The sequence below is a fragment of the Bidens hawaiensis genome, unplaced genomic scaffold, assembly GCF_021521415.1.
Source record: "Bidens hawaiensis isolate Kalapana, Puna unplaced genomic scaffold, B.hawaiensis_p1.1 tig00017565_1, whole genome shotgun sequence".
NCBI classification, from domain to species: domain Eukaryota; kingdom Viridiplantae; phylum Streptophyta; class Magnoliopsida; order Asterales; family Asteraceae; genus Bidens; species Bidens hawaiensis.
This window is the reverse complement of record NW_027492654.1, coordinates 257,691-277,645: the sequence shown is the minus strand read 5'-3', so window position 1 is coordinate 277,645 and position 19,955 is coordinate 257,691. Positions and strand designations below refer to the sequence as shown.

The 19,955-nt window shown below is 34.3% G+C and overlaps 1 pseudogene across 1 annotated transcript; it reads left to right on the top strand.

The window, feature by feature from the left end:
- The first annotated feature begins 9,532 nt into the window (after positions 1 to 9,532).
- Positions 9,533 to 12,170, top strand: LOC143554187 (cytochrome P450 Tp4149-like; annotated as a pseudogene). Its single transcript, XR_013138950.1, has 2 exons — positions 9,533 to 10,497; positions 11,434 to 12,170. The product of XR_013138950.1 is annotated as a cytochrome P450 Tp4149-like (transcript).
- Positions 12,171 to 19,955: the final 7,785 nt, after the last annotated feature.

The window sequence follows — 19,955 nt, the reverse complement described above, 5'->3', positions numbered from 1 at the left end:
GAAACATGTTTGATAGAGAGTCCATGCTAAAACCATATGTATGAATAAATGAAGTGTAGATTAATCTCGACGTGTGTCGTACGCTGGAAAAAAACTGAATTGACGGATAAGTGTCTGACACCAACGACGTTATCACACCAAAGAGTAGATGGCATGTGATTAGCATTAGAATTGATGCCACACATCTGTATATGTGAAGTTTAAATTTATCATGATGATTACTATGGGAATTTATGGTAATAAACAGGTATTGCCACCTGCATTTTCTATTGTTGAAAATGAGTCATGGGTTGGAGTTGATTTCTTTCTCATGCTAAAAAACATGTGGTGAGAGTTGTTGGAATTGGGTTCACTTTTTATTATTAAAATAAAAGAATATAATGAAAATCTTAATGCATATTGGAAAATTATAGTATCATATCGTATACACAAGACGAATAAATATGATTAAATATAGCTTACTTGGATGTAGATTGATTCAAAACGTTTTCTTCATGTTTGTTCTTGACTACAACATTAAACAAACTAAATCCGTTGGTGTTGGTTGAATATTTGTCTTCAACAAGGGTCCTTAAAACAGACTTCGCGACTCTTTTTAGATGAATGCGTCTGCCTCCTAGGGTAAAACAATAGGAACTTGAGGTGTACTTTCTTAGATTGATCTTGCACCCAAGAAAGTATTGGGCTTGATGGAGTTCTTGAGTTTGATAAGCACTGTCATGGCTATTTGCCAAGAGATATTCATTTCCTCCACATCATCAGAATGGATTTGATCCAACTCAGCAACTACAACTGGTTGAACCAGATCTCTAGCGAGAAAAACATTATAGCAGTTCATGAAACCTGCCATTAAAGCAATGTTTTCTTGAGTCTCCTTTGAAATAGCATGAACTTGAGTGGGAGACTGACTGGAGGTCCCAACAGTTGACTGAGACTTAGTTGCTAGAGCAGGTTGTTGAATGAACACATGAGTAGGCTGTGGTGGTGGCTGAGTAAACTGACCTTGAGAGGACCTAAACATTGAAAAGTTGTTCTGAGCCTGCTGTGGCTGAGCATATTGACCTTGAGATGATTTGAACAAGGAAAAGTTGTTTTGTAATATCAGAGAATTATTAGAAGCAACACTGTAGCCAACTGCATTATAGAAGTTAGCATGGTTTATAATACGTTGCTTATCATCCATGTCACAGGACTTAATGATAGCCATCACCTCTGACAAAGTTAATCTGGCTAGATCATTTGCCTTTTTGATCACTGCAACATTCATGTCCCAACTTTGTGGCAATGAGTTGACCAACTTGTTATTTGTTTAATTAGAAATCAGATTGATATTTGCAGATCTCATTTAAGTGACCAACGTAACAAATCTTTGAAGCTGTGTTTCCAAAGACTCTCCTAGAACATGATTGAACATATTAAAATTTTGCCACAACAGATCCTGTCGACTCCTTCTCATATCCTCGTTTCCCTCATACACCTCAATAAGGGCTTCCCATAACGCTTTAGCAGACTATAGTTCTCTGAATCCTTGAGCAATTTCAGGTGAAAGTGCCATTGTTAGAGCAGCAAGAGCCTTCTCATCCTCTTCAATCTTTTTAAAATCCGCGTTGCAATACATTTCGACGGGCTTTACAACTACTTCATCACTATTTTCTCTCTGATAAGTGATAGGTTGAGGACCCCTACCAATGCTTCTCCAAATCTTTGCATCATTCATCTTCACATACCTCTAGAACCTGAACTTCCACTTAGCAAACCCCACGTGAGACAGTAGACGGGGTACACGAGTAGCAGTTCCGATGATGGAATCCAACTCTTGATGCAAAGCAGCATTTTATGAGGTGTTACTTAATTGGTCCATTCTAAACTAAAGTCCAAATAAACAGTCCAATAGTTCAATTATAAACTATAAGTCCAATTATTTAAGGCCCAAAGTAACTAGGCCCAAACTCAAACTAAGTCCCGAAAACCCAAGAGCAGAGAACCTAACAGTTGGACCCAAGAACCCTTAAGTTGAGCCAAAAACCCTGTATTTGACCGAGAACACTTGAGCAGAGAACACAGAAGCCGGGAACACACCAAAAAACCCGAGAACCCTGTATCTTGGCCGGAAACGAATAATAATTGCTGAGAACAATTGAGTATGGCCGAGATCAAACAAATTATGCCAAGAACCCTTGTTTACTGCCCGAGAACAATGAATAGTTGCCGAGAAACACCGAGTTTTTCCTGAGAACGATCATGTGATGCCGAGAACAATAGAAAATTGACATGGTAAACAAATCAAATCCTAAGAATTCAGGGATTTGAATTTAAACCAAAGATCAAGTGAATTTTATCCCAAAAATAGCTCCAACTACCCGATGAACAAGATGAATACACGAATCTTGATTTCCAGAAAGTTTTCAAATAGCATCAATCAAGAACACGATCTTGAATCAAGTGATATCACCAACACCGAGCCTAGAATAAGTCTATAGGCTTTGATACCAATTGTAAGTCCCAAGGCAGGGTCTTTAAGTGTGGTATCACTTAAACCCGTTGTTAGGCGGAAACTAACAACAAATTGACTGAAGGCAAAGATGAACAAAAGCAAATCAACACACAAATGATTTAACACGCTATATTAAACGTCGGATGCTTAAGCCCCCTCCCCCCAACAAATAACAATAAGATATGAATGACAAACTATCTCTCTCACCGTTCTATAATGATCGACCCCCACAAAAGACCTAGTTACAAGGTACGTATAATGTACCAAACACCCTAAGCCCAAACCCGTACAAAAAACCACCGAAATCTCTTGATTTCGGTATTATAAGTTAGCCCAAAACCAAGCGCGGCCAGATAAAGTATAAACCATTAAGTGTAGCCCAATAGTTTTCATTGTGTATATTCAAACTTCAAATCCATAAGAATAAAATGTTCAGCATAAAAAACAAATAAAAAAGCAAATTTAAAAGGTCTTCATTCATCTTTTAGATATACATCAGGAACCGTCGGCTAATCAGCATAAGAGTTTAAAGAATCCATATTTTCCGAATTTTCTACAAAAAAAAAATAAAAAAAATAGAGAGTTTAACGAACTCTGCTTCATCTTACCAACAATATAGTGATTTCCATTTGCACTGATGCTAAAATGTATGAATACTAAATGAAGCAAAAATTGTCAAAACAGTTCATATGGCTTTTATTTTTGTACATGACCATCAAAATACAAAGTATTGATTGCTGCACATGTAAGATTATATACTAGGTTAGTGTCTATGCTTCAGACGGATAGAAAATATAATAAAAATTAAAAAAACTATTATATGTAATACGTAAATTCAATTCTTTCATATAATAATTTTTATTTATGACTTTTTTAGTTTTTAATATATTATGAACTACAATTTTTTGGGTTGAAAACCAAATCTTAGTGTTTGATTTATTTAAAATAAAACATTCATACCGATATTGTTATATTAAATATTGTGTATATAAAAATGATATTTATAACAAAATGTTGTCATAGATTTAAAAACTAAATTTACAAAGACTAAGGTTTTGTTGTAAAAGAAAAATAAATAAATATAAACTATATTTTAAAATAAAAAGAGAAACGACAAACAATCTTAAATGGTTGCCTTAAAGAGATATGAGAAGACAATGTGATATTGTGAATTATATAAATGTTAACAATTAAATATAATTTTGGTTTTATACTTGAAGAGAAATCACATTTATATATGTTAAATCAAGAAATCAAACACAATTACCAATTTAGTGGAGTTAATAAGCATATTTGGTTTGAAACTTGAAACATATGGTCTTAGGTTCGAAACACGTATCAGACATTAGTGAGTGTATATTAAAGGTTTTTGCTTAAACATTTTAAAAATCAACGAGAACAAAGTATTAGTGAGTGTATATTAAAGGTTTTTGCTTAAACATTTTAAAAATCAACGAGAACAAAGTATAGCCAAAAACATATTTTTATAAGCAAGTTTTAAGTTTAATACTGCAACTTTTTTATTTTGACACATTAGATATAAGAAAATGAATCCGTTTATAAGAAAATGTGTCAAAATTACCTTTAAAGCATAAATATTAGTAGAAATGTGATTCATTGTTTGCTCAAGCTGGCATCATTCACTTAAATTTTATATGTTCATTTGTTTGCGTATATTATCTTGTATTTTCATCTGAATTACCTACAGTATGCATAAAATCATAATAAACACATTTCAAATTAATTATTGCTAAAAGATATAAGGATTAACATGGTTTAATATCCCCTAAGTGTATTTTTATGCTTACCAATTTACGTTTCAGAAAATTAGAATACTACTGAAATATACTGATAATAAAGTTTTTTAATCATAATAAAGTAAACAAAAATGTTGATGGATCAACTCAGATGACCCATGTCAAACCAAGCCCGTTGACTATATACCAAACACAAATCACCAAAATGGCCAATTTAACTTGTCGGTTGGACAGCACAGATCATTATGATATACTATTATACTGATAAAAAAGTTTTTATAATCATAATCAACGCATTACCAATTTTTAAAAAATGGACAAAACTGTTTGTGGATCAACCTTAACAACCCAATTCAAATTAAACTTGTTCACTTTTTACCAAACCCATATCACCAAAATATGGTCATTTTAACTTATTGGTTGGACAAAATAGTTTTGTTTTCTGTTACAAAAATATCATTTGAATTTACTTTTTTTTTTAGTTTAGATATTGTTTCAATCAACAAAAATTCCACATGGCACACGCTAATGTGTCGGTGCAATGGATTCTGACATGATGTAACAGATTCCATATCACAAAAGAGTGGATCTGTTGTGGTGTTGGAAATACGTCGCACCAACATTTAAACTTTGGCACACCAATTTATGACATGGTGCAACAGATTTCCATCTTGCGCAAAAGACTGGATCGAGTATGTCTGATAGAAATATGTTGCGTCAAGTGACACTTATCAAACAATGATTAATTGAAAATTTTAAAAAGTCAAGACTATTTTGTCAAACTAATTGGTTAAGATGGTCATTTTGGGATTTTCCCTTTTGCTAAACCTAAAGCTAAGCCAACATAATATAAACCACTGTTGCAGACAAACAAAAAGCGAGTAATATGAATCCATATTATAAATACTTACATGGACCTTATCAAACAAATGTAATGTTCCGACCCATTTATGTTGAACAATGCCTCCACTTTTGTTTCCAATAACTTTAATGGTTTCAAGATCTTATAGTGCAAACTTCAGATCAATTTCCTTAGTTTCTGGAAGCTGTCAATTATCGAAGCTAAAATACGATTTTAAAAATATTATAAATTAAAAGAATAATATTGCTTTCCGTACGAATGCCATGTTAGATGTGTTAGTAAGAGTCAGATCTGATTGGGTTGGTTTGCAAGAAACTTTTGTGCATATTGAACAAATGGTTAGTGCATTAATATAATTTAAAATACCAAGTTACTTTAATAGTAGTCAAGTATATTTAAATTAAATAAGTGTGGAGGTTGTAAACTTTTAATCAGTACCGACACACATTAGGCAACTATCAATTCGTTCGACTCATTTGACCTATCTGAAGTATATTTCCTTTATAGCTAAACTTCTTATTTTGACTAAGCTGACCAATTGTGCATTTGTGCTCACCAAGTCACCATTTACCATAAAACCCTTGAAAACAATTTGACCTATGAACAATTGCAATGGCATGAAATTAACTACTTTAATCCAATCAGACCAATACAAATTCTAGAGATGCTGGCAATCAAACACAATCAAAATGATTTTTGAAGATCAACCCTTCAACCAATGAATTTGGTTTGAAATCTCGTCAGATGCGACGAGTTTGAGAAGGACATATTGAAAATATGAAATAAAGTGCTTTTGTTGATTTTTCTATCTGAGGAGTTTGAGGACATAGTGAAGATATATGAAATGAAATGGAAACATTTGTTGATTTTATCCCCTAAAAAATGGACATTTTGAGAAATTTTTCAAAATATAAATTAAATCTCTCTTGAGGGTCATGTTATCCTACAAAATGGAACAAAAATGAGAAGAGTGCGAATGATTTGTAGCTACAAAAAAACCCCTAGAAAAATAACAAAAAAATTCATAACTCAAGATTTAATAAAAAACGAAAAAAGTAATAACACAAAAATGCTTCCTCATTCTTCCTCGTTTTCAAAAAAAAAAAATTGTTGAGGAAAAAAATGTATTGTGTTTTTTTATTTATCATTGTGTTTTTGGTTATTTTCGTCATTGATTGTATATTTTTCCCTTAACATTCTGTTTTTTTTCTTTATATATTATGTTATATTACTCAACTTTGTATTTTGTTATATTCGGCATTGTGTTACGTTTTGCAATCTGTTGTGTTTTTTTATTTATCATTGTGTTTTTTGTTTATTTTTCATCATTGTGTGTTTTTTCAAGGCATTGTGTCTTTTTGGCGTTATTTTTTTTATTTATTTTTGTGTGGAACGAGAATGACAGGGGAACCATTTTAGGTTTATTTTTATTTTTTCGTTACTTATTTATATTTTAAATTATGATTTTTTTATTATCTTTTTTGAATTTATTTTTAGAGGCTTTTTTGTGACAAATTCTTATCACGCTTCTCATTTTTGTGTCTATTTATATTTAATCTTTCCCCCTCTCCTAAATCTCCAAATGATCTCTCTTGTTTTCTTCTAATTATTTTTTGTCCCGAACCATAACTGTAACAGTAAATAATAAAACGTTAATATTTAATAGAGTGTTTTCATCGATGAAAATAAACTCACGACTATGATCCCAATGATAACAACAAAAAAACTCATAACGTGTGTCATGGACAAAGACAAATGAAATGAATAACAAATCTAGATAATTCATAGTCTCAATAATACAATGATGTAATGCGTGCTTCGTAACGTGTATCATAGACACCGACGCATTGGATGAAATTATAAAATTTAGATAATCTGATGGATGAAGACGGATGCGAATCTGCAATGTTGATAATACAATCTAAACAATTCATTGTTTGTATAATGAAAACCATGAAGATGTAAATCATATAAAAGAAATATTCGACGGATATATGTACAAAGGGAGAAGTTCATATATATACTTATAAAAATCGAAATCAATCACGTACAGTGTTCATGATGGAGATTTTGGAAACTACTCACATATTTGTTTGACATTATATACATGTGTGTATAATAAACTAGAAAAAGAAATGCAAAATTGAATGTTAAATCATGAAACTAGGCACATGAAACTAGACACATGAACATCAGATGAATTATAATTTAACCTTATTTAAGTAAAGTTTTAAATGTTGATGCACAGCTAAGAGATGGAGAAAAATAGCACAATATAAAATATAATGTCTATTAGATCAATTTATTATATTTAATTGTTAGTGAAAAATAATCAAAGTATTAGATCTATCAGATCAATTTATATTTAATTGTTAGTGAAAAACAATCAAAGAATTATTTGCATTTAGATTTAAACAGTAAACAAATTTTTGTGGAATATAATATTCAACAACTGTTTCATCAAATATCTGAGATCAAGCCAGCCGCCTTGTTTGAAAATAGATTCAAGAACAATAAATAACTTTTAATTGATTAATTTAAGAATATGGTATGAGTTAGTGATCAATGATAAAGACTTCAAAAACTTTGGGTCGAATGAGTTTTAAAGGGTCTGGGAAGTTTTGAGGTTAAGTTTCAAAAACAATAAAAAAAATTCATCGTTAAAAAAATTTAAGAATATGACACATCATCATTTGGTGTTATGGTCGATGAATAAACGCTAATAAGATTATTTCACTATAAACATACTTGCTTTCTCTCTTGACAAATACTAGTTGTTGAAGCATGCATATTTCGCTCAACCTATTCCGCATCTTCAATGAATCAATTCTTCCCTTTTGATCTAGTGTTGATCGTGACACACTTGTTGCCTATTTAGTATTTACAATTAGGTTAAATAATGGTGATGTTAATTAAACAATTAAGTTTTAAACTTTTAATTTGTGAGCAGAGATTGACACATTCCAATAACATACGATGACATTATCAATAAAAAAATTATATGATTGGTTGACAATGGTTAATTTTCATAGTTTTTAAAAGATGGAATCTTTCAAGTTGTTTAGTTTAAAAATACTAGATGCATATTGTTCAAGGTAATATTTTATGCCTTATATGATAATGACTTAGACTAAGCGTTATGGGCCCACACCATTTTTAACTAACACCCAAACTATTACAATCTTTCAAGGCTGGGCTGTTATAAGACTATCTTTTATGGTGGGAGGCTTCGAAGCCCAGCCACAATGCCATATCAGTTCACGTAAGCGCCTTCGAAGTACTAACAAATAATGTTTCGTTATGGTTTAATGCTTTAAAGACACCCATTTATCTCTCTCTCTCTCTCTATATATACACACACACACATATATGTATGTATGTGTGAGAGTGGGGCCCACCTCCACCCCCAAAGGCGCCGGCCGTTCAAACGATGAGCACCCCCGGCGCCCCACCACCAAGGGCGCCCCTTGATGGTGTTCTTTGCCCAAGGGCGCCTGCCATCAACCTCAACCACGCCCCATAGCGAGGGGTCTAATGGGATCAGTCCTTGAGGCTACCTAGTGAAGTAATGAGCAAAGGAGCTGAAGATGGTGAGATTAGGCATGTCACTTTTACTCGAAACCTGATCCGAGAAAACCCATATCATATTCGACTAACCCGATCAGAAAAACCTAGAATTGAGAAAAAGCTAGCACGAACCCGAACCAAAGTAATTCGGGTTGAATCTTGGGTCTGATTTATGGGTTTCGGGTTAACTCAAAAAACGTTCAGTTTTAAAATCAAATAAATTTTTAGGTATAATAGACTAAGTTTTAGCCACTATAGTTAACAAAATATGTCCCTAATAAACTGTTGTCATTCCACATATTACGAATCGATTGTTTATTGCTAATTTATGTTTTTCGTTTATGACTTAGCAACCGTAATCGAACAACCAAATCACGTATGGTTGAAGACGATTATGGTTGTAGTTTGTTTTACTATTATTTTGAATTGTTTATTATATTATGTTGGTTTATTTTTTGGTTATTTACGTTATCAAGAAAGAAGAATACGTTGTTTTAATTTTAGCATTGTAGTTTTTATTTTTGTCTTTTCTTTTTTAAGAGACTCGAAACCCGATTATAACCCAACTTAAAAAAAAACGAACCCAAAAACCCATGAGAGATTTGGATTGGGTTTCAGGTCAAGATATAAAACTTTGAGACCTGAATAACCCGACCCCAAAAAACACAATAGATTGGACAATAGTTAATCCAACCAATTAGACACATCATTCATATATTTATAAAAAAAACAAAATGATTATAAACTTGGTTAGCTAAAGCTCCGTTACTATTTATTGCCTTACTGCTTATGTGATAATAACGTAACAATACTTTTGGTTAACTAACTCCCTTCGTATAAAGAGCCATTGCTATATATCCACATGCTTCCATGAGCCATTGGGTATAAAAAAATCCACAAACTTAGAGATAGTAAAAGCATAGAAATGTTTTCATCCTTACAAACTCTCATCCTTCTGTTTTCATGCATCACTTTAGTGATTTGCATTTCTATCAAATGGTTTTTCTCTGATTCCACAAACAAGAAAAACATACCACCATCACCACGAAAGCTGCCCATAATCGGAAACTTCCACCAATTGGGGTCAAACCCTAATCAGAACCTCCAAATACTATCCCAAAAATACGGTCCACTCATGCTCCTCCACCTTGGTAGCATCCCCACACTTGTAGCATCCTCTGCTGAAGCAGCTAAAGAGATCATGAAAACCCATGATCTCTCATTTTGTAGTCGACCAAGCTTAGCTATGCCCAACATAATGCTCTATGACTCAAAGAGCATATCATTCGCTCCTTATGGGGAATACTGGAGGCAGTTGAAGAGCCTTGTGGTGCTCAAGCTTCTAAGTACCACGCGAGTAAAGTCGTACCAAAAAGTGAGAGAAACCGAGATTGGTCACATGATTCAGGAGCTTGGAGAAAGTTATTGGGACTACCGTTGATATGGGGTCGATATTTTCTTCACTAACAAACAACATAATTAGCAGGGTTGCCCTCGGAAGGAAACTTGATGGGCCAAAGTACAAAAAGTTATTGTGTGCATTTGTGGAGACGTTTAGTGTCTTTAATATTGGTAGTTATATTCCATGGTTATCATGGGTAGATAAAGTCATTGGTTCAGTAGGAAAAGCAGAGAAAATAGCTAAAGAATTTGATGTGTTTCTTGAAAGAATTATTGAAGAACATTTAAACAAGAAAAAGGGGAAGGATGCTATAAGCAACGAAGAAGAAGACTTCGTTGACATTTTACTAGATCTGCAAAAGGATGACACATCTGGCTTTACCCTTCAAAGAGATTCCATTAAAGCACTCATCATGGTATAATTTCTCATTTATCCATCTTTCTTTGATATTAAGAGCAATAACTGAAACTAAAATAAATAAATGATGATCCTGGTGCGTCTGAACTCGATTCGCTGGTCTTACAAATTACAATGGATCTATAGTACGTTGTCGGACAGGTTGTTAGTCCGGATCCTAGCAAATAATATCTTAGAATATATAGTGTATATATCCTCTAATACTTTCCAGATGCCTAAATAATTAAACAAGTACACCTAGTTATTGTAAAATTACAATCACTTTGCCGGATCAGCAACGCAAAGGTAATCTCGTACACCAAAGAGATCTCCTGCATCAAGGTGATGTGTTGCGCCGAGGTCATCCGCGGCACTAAAGTAAGATGCTAGAGTAAAGTCTGGTGCAACACATTATAATCTGTTGTCCCAGATTGAAAGAAATCTGATGCTCTAAACTACACACGCCGCGATCTAGTTCAATGGTAATTTTCAAAGGTCAAAGGTTATTTTATTAATTTTCTTGGTGATTATGTCTTTTCTATTTCATACAACAATCTTCTGAATATTGTATTATTTATTTCATCCTATAGATAGTAGCGAATTTGTGTATTTTTCTTATAAAGACAAAATACACTGAAAACGAAAACCAAAAACATATGGGGATTCTTCTTCTGATCACAAGCACATGCCCATTCATAATTCATTTACCAGGCACGTGCACATTCATTTACCAGACATAATTTATTCGGGATAAAATGTGATATTTTTGTTATTAAAGCATTTATTTTGTAAAGTAAAAAAAGAAGCAATTGCAATCCTAGGATCGGTTTTGCCATTTAAAAAGGGGTGGCAACACAGCTTGTTGTGCGCCTCTCTATTGTAATTGGATCATTTTATCTAATATAACAATATAGTACATTATACATCTTGAAACTTCTTTTTGTGTTCCTTGTAGGAGGCGTTCGCAGCTGGAACTGAGACTACGCAAACAAGTCTAGAGTGGACAATGAGTGAGCTAATAAGAAACCCAAGAGTAATGAAAAAGCTCCAACGTGAAGTAACGGAAGTAGGACAAGGAAGATCCATGATTTCCGAGGAGGACATGGAAAAAATTCCCTATCTCAAAGCTGTCATAAAAGAGGCATTGCGATTGCATGCTCCATTCTCACTTCTTCCTCCCCGAAAATCAATGCAAGATGTAAAACTAATGGGCTATGATATTGCAGCTGGCACACAAGTGATTATCAATGCTTGGGCGATAGGAAGAGATCCTTCCTTGTGGGAAGAACCAAATGAGTTCCGGCCTGAGAGGTTCTTGAACAATTCTCTTAACTATCAAGGATTGCAGTTTGAATGGATTCCATTCGGTGCTGGCCGGAGAACATGCCCCGGTATTCAATTTAGTGTACCTATTATGGAGCTTGCATTAGCAAATGTTGTTTATAAGTTTGATATGGCGTTGCCAAATGGAATGAAGAATGAGGATTTGGACATGTCTGAAGCATTTGGTATCACAATCCATAGGGAGTCAAGTCTCCAAGTTTCGGCGAGCCCTCAATTTTAATGGTTTCTCTTACAATACAAACTTCTATAATTTGTAAGGTAACTTATGTGTCTTTAAGACATGAAGCAGAAGTTACATCCTCCCACTACCCCCACTATCTTGTTTTCTTTAATGTGTGTGTTTAAAATAAATTGGAGCTAGTATTTTCTTCATAAAATGTAAAAATGTAATATTTCAACTTTCAGCATTGTGATTCGAAGTTATTTAAAGTGTCATTTAGCAATCTTTTTAACTTTCTTCGACTAACATCATCCTAGCTTGTTTCTACTAACTTCATTGTTCCAAACTTTTCTTAAAAACCATAACTCTTTTTCACAAACTCATACAAACCAATACATCATCACCATATCAAATTCCAAACTTTTCTTAAAAACCATAACTCTTTTTCACAACAACAAACATTCACAGACCTATTAAAAACATGTTAAATATGTACATATATGTATATGTACATATAGTATGTGTGTGTATAAAATATGTGGGGCCCACTATGACATTCGTCAATTTCGGGTCTTGTTTTTATTCACTTTTGTATTGTTTTATGTTGGAGACCGACCCTTTTGTAAACCTAAACTCATGATATATAAAATATTGGATTTTTATGTTACCAAATCATTCCCATTTGTTAAATTTGAAAAACCCCTTTTACGGATTCGAAAACGCCCTTAAAACGAGCAAAATACATCAAAAACGAACTTTCGGACGCATAACGAACCACACTAGATGAGCTGGGCCAACCCCCTCCCCCCGGGCACGCCGTGCGTCTAGGGCATGGGAGGAGGTCGCGCGGCACCTCCTGATGTTTGCACATTATTTTCAAGTTTTTGTTGCTTTATGTCTTGTCTTGATCCATTTTTCATGCAAACTCTTGTAGATTACACCCATATTTGACCCTTATCCCTACCCTATATATACACCACCATCTCCTTTATTTTATACTTGCTCATACTCCAAAAACTCTCAAATATCAAAGATTCAAGGTTGTTTATTTATGTATTCTTGAAGGTTTGATTTTTAAAAGTCAAACTGAGTTTAATTTTTCATTCTAATTAGATTATATAGTCTTATTAATACTTGTTTATGGTGGCACAACATATATATAATACACACCCCTTGTTGTTACCTTTGGTAGTTGCTTCTCCGACTTCGGTTTGTTAAGCTTCGGACTTCATAAGGCAAGGCTTCATGTAGGATTTTCGTGGTCCTTGATATATATACACTTATATAACTTGTTTGCACATATTAATCTTGTTTAACTTATGCTCTTTTTAGTTTGTTTGTCATATTTATAAAGTTCCATGGTGTGGGTTTGTAGAGACTAACCTCGGTTTAACCGTAAATAGTCCAAACAGTAAACCGAACTTGTTACTAGCACTTTTGTTAAATACTTGATTAAACATGTTTAATGTTAGATTTAAGTTTTTAAAATCATTTCACAAGTTCTTTAATATATGGGCATGTGGAAACCATCAAGGAACATATTGTGAGATGGAAACCGAACCAAACCGAACTTTTGTTTAAAGACTTTGTTGTTAACTTTTTGGTTGTAAAACTTAAGTATCTTCATTTGTACATTATTATATAAGTTCTTGGTTATTTGGACATGTGGAAACTATCAAGGAACGTATTGTGAGATGGAAACCGAACCAGCCTGATTTTTACTCACTTAAGACACACAAATGTGTTTTTAGCTATCAAGACTTGTATATTCTTTAAAAATAGTTTACAAACTGATTTTAATTATTTTCTTAAGTACTTGGAAATGTTGGATCCAACTTGATCTCATAACATAGTTTGGACCGACACAACCGAACACTCACTTAACGTGCGTTGTTAGTTCTAAAATAATAGAACTACATACTTGGTTAAATCTTACTTGATTTTTATGAGTTATTTCATAACATTTAATATTTTGGAAAGTTGACTTTGGGTTTAACTAATTATCAAGACCCGAACCAACAACCCGAACATTCGTTAAAGACCCATTTTAGTATCTTTATTCCGAAGGAACTTGCATTCTTGCATTTTCGCCTACATTATTACTTAACATAGGTTAAGTAAATATAAATGTTAGATACTTTAACCCGGTTTCAAGCAAACTTACATTTTAAAGGGGTATTATTATAAACTCTTAAATAGTTACATTTTAAACCTTGAACTTTAAATTGTTTACTTTTTCGCTGCATGTATTTTATTTAAAGACTTTCAAGACAAACTATACATTCCCGGGTGAGATTCTAGGAGATTAGTCGAGCCTCGACATCATCGAATCTTCAATAATGATGAAATGGAGCATGTATTTGGTCTCGGTACGAACTGGAAATGTGGAATCGCCTTCTCTAACCTCTGGAAATCGCCTTGCTTGATTAAAAACGAGTTAGGGTCGTCAATGGTGAAAATAACAATAAAACTCTAACTATCCCATCTGCACTCCCCATCACGATACGCGATGGGGTCTTCACTGGTCCATCGCGTATTACGATAGACCATAAAGTCAACATCTCATTAACATCCCATCGCGATACGCGATGGGTCCTCAAGCAACCCCATCGCGTATTGCGATGGGCCTTTTCACCAGCAAACTTCATGAATACTTCTCGTTTTGTGTGCTGGACATCCCGGGTCTTCAATACATGCATCAGCAAGTCTAAATTATGTACTTTAACGCCCGTGACCTGAAATACAATAATGCACGTTTGAAGTATCGAAGTTCCTACAATAAACAATTAAAACTAAGAAAAATTCATAACGTATATCATGGACAATAAAGACAAATGAAATGAAAATAAATCTATATAGTTTATAGTATCATTTCCATAATGATGTAGCGCGTGGTTCGTAATGCGTATCATGGACAACGACGCATTGGATGAAATTATAAAATCTAGGTAATTCGTATTCTGATGGATGAAGACAGATGCGAATCTGCAATGTTGATAATACAATCTAAACAATTCATTGTTTGTATAATGAAACCATGAAGACGTAAATCATATAAAAGAAATATTTGACGGATACATGTACTAAAACCATCTTCAACAGGAGATTCTTATGTGTTTTTAGAATAGAGAGAATGTGAGGTGGAAGAGAGAGGTGGTGAGATGGAGGAGAGAGGTTACGACATAATTCTTGGTGAAAAATCTCTTAGAGCATCCACAATAAGAGATTCTTGAGGTGTTTCTGAGGAAAAAGAGATTATGTGGATGAGTAATGGTATGATGTGGAGGAAAGAGAGTGAGGTAAGATTCTTGGTGAAGAATGCACTAAGGCTATGTGTAATAAATGGTTACAAAATAGGGCGTTTTGTGTCATGTGGTGTCCAGTTAGCAAATGATGAGTTTTATTTTAAGGGTGTAATGGTATTTGTAACATCCTACTTTTGGTTATAATAATAAAATAAATTTCTTTATTTTATAGTGGGTCGTTATCGGTTTAGATAAATAGAATACGAGTTTGGCTAGTGTTGGGTAAATGAATATGGGTTATGGACTTGGGTTAGGAAAGAAAGAAGGAAAGACCATGGGCTTAAGCCCATGATCCATAAATATATAAACCCTTAATCTCCATTTAATCCTCATTCGCACATATTCCATACACCACCCAAAACATGCACTTAAGCTTTCTCTCTAGTTCTCTCCTTCTCTAGCCGAAACCAAGAAAGAATCCGAGCACCGACCCGAGGTAATGATAGTTTAATATTGTATGAGCTTAACCGTTAGATATAGTCACGAAACGACGAGCCGACACCGTAAAACCGTTTAAGTCACGAGATCCAGGTGGAATCGGGTGTAAACCGAACCTATGATGAGCTTAGGGGTCACCCTAGCTCAGATCTGGATCGAACGGGACAAAAAACGGTGAAAAACGAGTTAAAACTCGTTTTTTCCGACGTGTTCGCGGTTTTTCAGCGGCTTTCCCGGTGGTGGCGCCGGAAAAGTTAATACGAGGTAGAGAATTTCAGGGAATGTTCTGACATTCCCTGACCTAACCCTAGTTCGTTATGGGAACTTAACGAATTGAAGGGTGATTCGTTAGTTAATTCGCATAAGGGAGCTTGACGAACTAGCTTTAGTTCGTCTCTGATTTGATTCGTTATGGGAAAGGGGTAACGAATTACCTTTGATTCGTTATGACCAGTTCGTATAAGGATCAGTTCGTTAAGGTCCAATTCGCTATATGGACCAGTTCGTGAAAGGGTCCAATTCGTCATCAGGACCAGTTCGTTATAATGCTTGATTCGTTCAAAGCCAGATTCGTTATAATAGTTAATTCGCTATGAACTCCCATTCGTTAAGGACTGAATAACGAATTAGAAGTTTAATAAATGACAGAACAGTCCCTGGACTTAGAAAAGAATGATTTAATTACAAAGAAACCCTTGAACTTTTTAAGTTAGCAAATTTAATAATGATACGAACTCTAAGTTAGCTCGACCCCAGCCAGGGGCTCTGCCCCTTGGACCCTGCTAGGGGCTGCCGCCCCTAGACCCCGCTGCCAGGGGCGCTGCCCCCGGACCCCCGTTCGTTGAGGGTAATAATTAAGACTAGAAAGACGATATGAGTAGTGATAGTTAATTGATACGTGTAATTGTTATACAGTTAGTCGTGCACAACTCAAGAAAGGAATTACCATAAACGGTGAACGTAACCGTATTCAGGTGAGTTTCTAGTCCCATTCCTTGTTATGTTTTCGGGGCTGTGTGCATACTCGATGTGATTAGTTAATACACTTATCCTAAGTGATAAGTGTATGCCATATATGTATTATGTGAAATGTATGAATGGTTTCTTGCCAGTACATGAACGATCTTCGGAATTGCATGTACTGCCAGGAAATGGTTGATGTTATATGTTTGTTGTAAGATGAAGAATGAATGATGTATGTATGTGCGAAACTTACGATTATGTATATAGAAAGTATGTTAAGGAGGTAGGGAAGAAAGAGTACCGGACCCTAATAAAATCTGAGGATGGAAGGTGACCGGACCCTAATAATATCCGAGGATGGAGGTTAGCGGACCCTAATAATATCCGAGGATGGAGGGTACCGGACCCTAATAATATCTGAGGATGAAGGGTGACCGGACCCTAATAATATCCGAGGATGGAGGGTACAGGACCCTAATAATATCCGAGGTATGTAGGGCGAATACTCTTTATAACGTAAGGCTAGTTATGAATGTATATGAAAGAACGAGGGACATGTTAAGTATGTAATGCGTACCTACGGGCACGTATATGTGTATGTAAAGTAAGTTATGTGATTAACTAGAACTTATTCAGCGTAGCTGACTTTTAGTATGCACGCAGGCAAATAGGTTGAGGCAGCTCGCGTGATTGAAAACACATGGCATGGAATCAAAGATACTGGCATCTCGAAGAAATGTTGTGATGTTTTAAAGACTATGTTTTGTTTAAATGACTATGAATGTTTTATAAGACAAGATTTGGAGGTTATGTAAGATACTATGGTTGAAGTTTTATATTACACGTAAAGTTTTAATTAACTCTGATTTGTAAAACTGTGTTTATGAGTAAATCCAACACCAAAGTAGGGCTATCGGTAACGAGGCCTTACAGTATTGTAGCCCTATACACACACACACATATATATCACACAAACACAATATAATAATATAATAATGATAATGACACAACACACTGGAGAGAAATAGTTCGCCCCCCCCCCCCCCCCCCCCCTTATCGCCCCAAGTCGTCGATTTTCGCCCAAAATTTTCACCTAGTACATATGGCCTAAGAATGCATATGTGAGGTGAGTGAGATGAGAGAGAATAAAGGAGAGATGGATTTTTTGTGAGGCCATTTGGCATCCAAAAACACTTTCTATTGAAGATGGTTTTAGAACTTTGTTTGTGAGTGAAGAGGAATGAGAAAGAAGGAAAGAGATTGCACTTTTGATGGGTCTAAATACCATGAACGCATACAAAAACATCATTAAAAATTTTGCTATTGGTGATGTTATAAGGCTATATATAGTGGAGGGTTATAAAATGAGGCGTTTTGCACCGTGTGACGTCCAGTCAGCAAAAGATAGGTTTTTGTTTTTGGGGTATAATGGTGTTGTAGACCTATATATATATATATATATATATATATATATATATATATATATATATATATATATATCCTTCTCTCACAAACACAATATATTAATAACAAAACAACACAAGCCGGCGACAAAAGGTTTGCTCCCACCCCCTATCGCCCCACATTTCCCCGTGGAAGCGGCGTGCTCGCCCACATCACTCAAAAATCGCCCCAACATTACGCCCACTACGGGTGACCTAAAGGGAGAAGTTTACAGATGCACGTTTTTTGTTGTTGCAGACTTGCAGATGCACCCAAATTAGGAATTTGCACAAGGTGTATAGTAGTAGGAAATTTGCACAAGGTGTATAGTAGTAGGAAGGCGAATTGTTGTGTGGTTGATTGTTTAGAGCTTACATCATATGAAAACCAAATACTTGCACCTCTAGGTAACTGAATCCATTATATGTATTAACTCATTTCATTAAATATTACTCCGTATTTAAAACAAGTTGCATTTGCAGGACATAGTGTCTCATTTTCTATAAGTATTGAACCTCAGGGTCGTAAATTTGTTTCGATAGCTAGGTCCTATCGTTCTTTTGTACAAATCGTGATAATGATATATTCTATTTATTTTTGTTTGTAAATGCTTAATATTTTATTTACATAAATGGATTGATTTCTATATTTTGCCTTATGGATCTTTGCTGGCCAAGCCCTTCCGCTCATGTCCCACTTCAGATGTGGATTACTAGGATTCACATATGAGGGTTTCCTAGGGTAATGCCGCTAAACAAACCAATCGATGGAACCAAAGAAAATGCATGATGGAGATGGGAAGACTATTCAGGTATCTACTTTGTTCGACATATTTGACAGCGTTACTCCATCATATAATTTACTTATCGTTGTTTTCTTCTTCTTGCGTTGACTATTGCCATCATGACCCTTTCGTGAGTCTACAACCCGCACGCCGCAACGCACGGGTACGAAAACTTGTTTTAATTATAAACCAAACAACACCCCTCACCATTAATTGTAAACAACCATAAATTATCTCCCCTCTCTCCTAACTCATTATCGAAAAATGAAAAAACGTGATAAGTAGCAATAAAAAAAATCATATTTCTTCACTAAAAAACCGCATTTACCAATGAGCTAAAAGTTTAAGTTGTGGTAGATACATGTATACGTTTATGTATATCATGCTACATATATATAATTTAGGGTTATTATAACATGTCAGATATTACACGATAAGACATGATAATCTATAGTACTAAACATGAACACGCACGATAATTAATCGTGTCATTAATATTTTCAAACACGAACGTGAACCTATTTGATAACAGGATAACCTGTTAAGACCTGTTAAGAGGTCTGTTTAAAGACACACTCTACCTATATACTAATAAACAAAAATAATAATGATGATATGTCATAACCACATTCAATCTTAACTTTAATTTTCTTCGAGCTCTACTTTTCTTAATGCATGCTATTCACGGGTCATGAGTTTAATTGGTATGATCCATTAGTTATAACTCATATGCAAAAGAAATGTATTATTTAAATGTAATTTAAATCACATTAATTTTTACTAACTTGTTACATCTAATTTTACTATTAGATATAGAAAGTTTAACCATAATTTATTTAAAAAACATATAAACTATTGAATATCTATAATAAGTTTAAAATTAGACAGTGAATTATTAAATTAGTTACATAATGATTTACAAATTATTATCGTATAATAGTTAGTGATCTATGTTTATAATAGATATTTAGTTATGTGTGTACTTCAAATTTCGTCAAATAAATACCTAATTTATAAACTTACAATTTGTGAAACTTTAT